At 32.6% G+C, this 4,009-nt stretch overlaps 1 pseudogene; it reads right to left on the bottom strand.

Annotated features, from left to right (window-relative positions):
- Positions 1 to 3,485: 3,485 nt before the first annotated feature.
- Positions 3,486 to 3,611, bottom strand: LOC145260876 (U2 spliceosomal RNA; annotated as a pseudogene).
- Between the last annotated feature and the right edge of the window lie 398 nt (positions 3,612 to 4,009).

The raw sequence follows: 4,009 nt of genomic DNA, 5'->3' as shown, positions 1-4,009 counted from the left end.
TTAATCCTATTAATGTCAAAATCAGACGCGAAAAATGAGTTCATTTTATTTATATAGAGAAGAAGATTATAGTGGTTCAAATCATCAGCAAATATACCCATCTCGGACACAATATTATCAGAGAGATCGTTAATTAATATTAGAAATAATAGTCGTTCAAAGATCGATCCCAGTGGCACTCACGCATTAATGTTATGCTGTTTGAATGTGTGTCTATCATTAAAAAAAAAAGAATAAAACTAAATATGTTCAATATAAAACAAGGGCATAATCACGCGGACACACCGGTTCACATCAGATAACAGAAGTTAAGCAATGGTGAGCCTTGCCAGTACAAGATGGGTGACCATTTGGGAATAGTAGGTACTCTATGTACTCTTCGTATTTCTCCTGAATTTCGACTTGCCACTGGAATAAAACAGCGCCGAGTCGGGAATTGTGTGGTTGCGATTGCGCAACTCTTGCCAGAAAAATTGCACGTGCAAGTTGCTGCATCAGTAGCAGTGTCAGAAATTTCGTGAAAACTATTGAATAATTCCACATGCTATCTTTCCAAGCTTATAACTCCTCGAAAAATGTAATTCAAACCCTAATTTTATTTTTTCAATTAAAGGAGCAAAGAACAAGGTTTCATTAAAAAAAACAAAAAAAAACAAACAAACAACGTGTTTAAAAAAAAAAAAAAGATTTTAAACTTCGGACTTTACAGGTAAATTTCTAAAAAACACTACTGTTTTTTTGTTTGAAATTTGAATATATTATTTATTGATCTTTTATCTTCAATTTGTGATATATAAAACTTTGGTGAGTAAATTAATTATTTACTTTTTAATAGACACTTGAAAATGGGGGGGGGGTCGTGAATTTAAAAAAAAAACGTTTGTCTAAAATATTATATTCAGTTTATTGGAAAGAGCATAAAATTTCACATTTACCCTGAAAATATCGTAAAAATAGAATCAATAGAAAAATTTTGATAGATTTTTAAAGTTTAAAAATTGAAAAATACTGAACTCTTAACATTCAATTAATTTCATTACTATTTTTAAAAAATATTTCTATTACGTTTTATACAACTTTAATAGTTTATTTTGGAAGTATAATACATAAAGAAAATAAACAACCCACCTTTAAAAGAGAAATTACAAATTTTTTATATTTTATTTGCAGTTTCGTGTTAGGGATGTCAAAAATTCCTACAAAAATTCTGATACACCTACTGCATCAGTGAAAAGCTTTCAGGCGCTCATTTGCATGGCGTTATTTGCGGACCCACAGAAACCCAGTCAACATGAAACCAGTGATGTTTGTGGTCTTCGTCGCTAACGATAGACGAACACTTTTTATCAATAGCAATAATCGCACAGTTGGAAGGGGCGCATTTCACGAAATATCCTTTCTTGCTTCCATATTATCTAAACAAGAAAATAACCGGTGTGGGCTCAATCAAAAAGCAAGCGAATAACTCGTTCTTAAAGTCAAATATTAATAAAACCAGACTCCATCGCTACCACAGCCTTAAACCATCCCCTCTCCGATCCCCTCCCATCATCAAAACCTCGCCTGCAATCACACGCTGCAGTGTGCCACTTGATTTCGGAATCAGCTCAAAGAATTTAAAAGCGGCATTTGATTGAGCGAATTCAAAAAAACGAAACTCTCTTGTAAAATAAAAAAAAGAAAAACGAAACTGGTTCTCAATTCAATGGCCGTCCACCGTTGCCTGAAATGAATTTGTCACCCTTCACTGGGCGTGTCACGCATATTCCGTCGAGATGAGGATTACCCATTGATCCGAAGAGAATTCCATCTCCGTTTTTTTTTTTTAATGTAGGAAAATAGACGTTTCGAACTGATGAGGATGCTGTGCCTCCCCTTACCTGGAAAATAATATTTTTCCACTCAACGTGTGCTTATTTTCATAATGTGACGGCATCGGCTTTTTGTTCAAAATGCATTATCAACACATGAAATTTATATATATATATATATATATATATATATATATATATATATATATATATATATATACATATATATATATGTGTGCGTATGTATATATATGTATATATATGGATATAAATGTATATATATATAGATATATATATAAGTATATATATAAGTACATATATATAAGTACATATATATAAGTATATATATATAAGTATATATATAAGTATATATATATATAAGTATATATATATAAGTATATATATATAAGTATATATATAAGTACATATAAGTATATATATATGGCTGTATATATATACATATGTATATATATATGTATATATATGTATATATATATACATATATATATGTATATATATGTGTATCTATATATATATATATATATATATATATATATATATATATTTATATATATATTTTATTTGGGTTTTTTTTCTGTTTTAGCTAATGGAATTTATTACCATTACCTTCCAAACAATATCTGCTTCTTTCTTATTGTTTATTTCGTCTGTCATGAGATTAACAAATACCTGCTGTCTCGGCACCAGCTTAAAAATCTCTCGACGCCACGACTGTGTCACACGTCCATCTCACCTGGTCCCTTTCGTTTTCCGTTCTCTCTTCTCGCCACATGATGTATTTTTCTCTATTTTTTTGGATGCAAGCTTACTAATTTGCATACGTGCATTAACTGCTAATATTTTTGCTAGCCATCTATCCTTCGGCTGCTGCTGATTTTATCACATGCGCTCATAAGCGCTCTGTTACACTACTGTTCCTGTCTTGGATGCTGCCCGAACTGAGGATCGATACTCAGAACTTAATTTTACCAAGTATTTTATCCACTACGTCACGCAAACTATTATTTTGGTTTATTCGAACTACTGTTCTTATCTGGAATGTTATTCTCACAACGTTTCGGTCGATGTAACCTCCGATCTTCTTGAAGTCACGAATCTTTCTGCTGAATTCGGGAATCTTCACGGAATTTCGAACAGAACTCCTTATTTAATCAACGAAGGGTGTTGTTTTGCCAGCCATGACTAGTCCTAATTAATTTCACAATTGTATTTTGAGTGTTGCTCCCATTGAAGATTGAATTTTTAACTTGCAGTCTTTCCTGTTCGGAGCCATTACGCTCAGTGGATCGTCTCTAATCCTACGACCGCCGACTGCCTCTGTCAACTCTGACTGCCAACCCTGCCTAATTTCTCATTGTCACACAAACAAGGCCGACAGCCATTAGTCGCGTGCTCTCGTGTAATGAATGAATGCGTGAATGTAGGATTGACATGAAATTCTTAAAGATAAACTAAAATGACCGAAAAATGGGCTGAAATAACTTAAATAAATAAAAAGTAAATGACTTAGAATGACTTTAATGAACTTAAGGATGAATTGAATGACCTTAAGAATGACTTGAATGATTAAAAAATTACTGGAATCCTTCAAAAACAACTTGAATGATATGGAAAATGACTTGAATGGCTTTGAGACTGACTTGAATGGCTTTGAATGGGTGATCATTTTACATTAAATTAATACAGAAAAGTGATCCCCCACTTTATATCACAATAAGTACAGCATGTAGTAAGAACAGATACTACACTTTGATCTTGGTCAAAAGGCCAAGAACAAAAGTGTTACGGACAGACCGACAGACCGACCGACCGACCGACCGACCGACCGACGGAGTGACTTATAGAGTCGCTTGCACGCGACTAAAAAACCTTCTTCCCCCTCTAAATGACGTTATCAACACGTATCACTACACGACTATCGTCTGCTCTCTGTCACGTAGTCGTCCGCGTTTATTCTTACTTATCAAAATTATTTTTTCCCGAGTTAAAATTACTCGGAACTATTTTAATATAAACATTTTCTCAAGTTAAAATTACTCGGAACTATTTTAATATGAACATTTTCTCAAGTTAAAATTACTCGGAACTATTTTAATATGAACATTTTCTCAAGTTAAAATTACTCGGAACTATTTTAATATAAACATTATCTCAAGTTAAAATTACTCGGAACTATT

This window comes from Euprymna scolopes, chromosome 36 (assembly GCF_053919585.1).
Source record: "Euprymna scolopes isolate OS-2025 chromosome 36, ASM5391958v1, whole genome shotgun sequence".
NCBI classification, from domain to species: domain Eukaryota; kingdom Metazoa; phylum Mollusca; class Cephalopoda; order Sepiida; family Sepiolidae; genus Euprymna; species Euprymna scolopes.
Note: the sequence above shows the minus strand (reverse complement) of the source record. Positions and strands in the feature narration are given on the sequence as shown.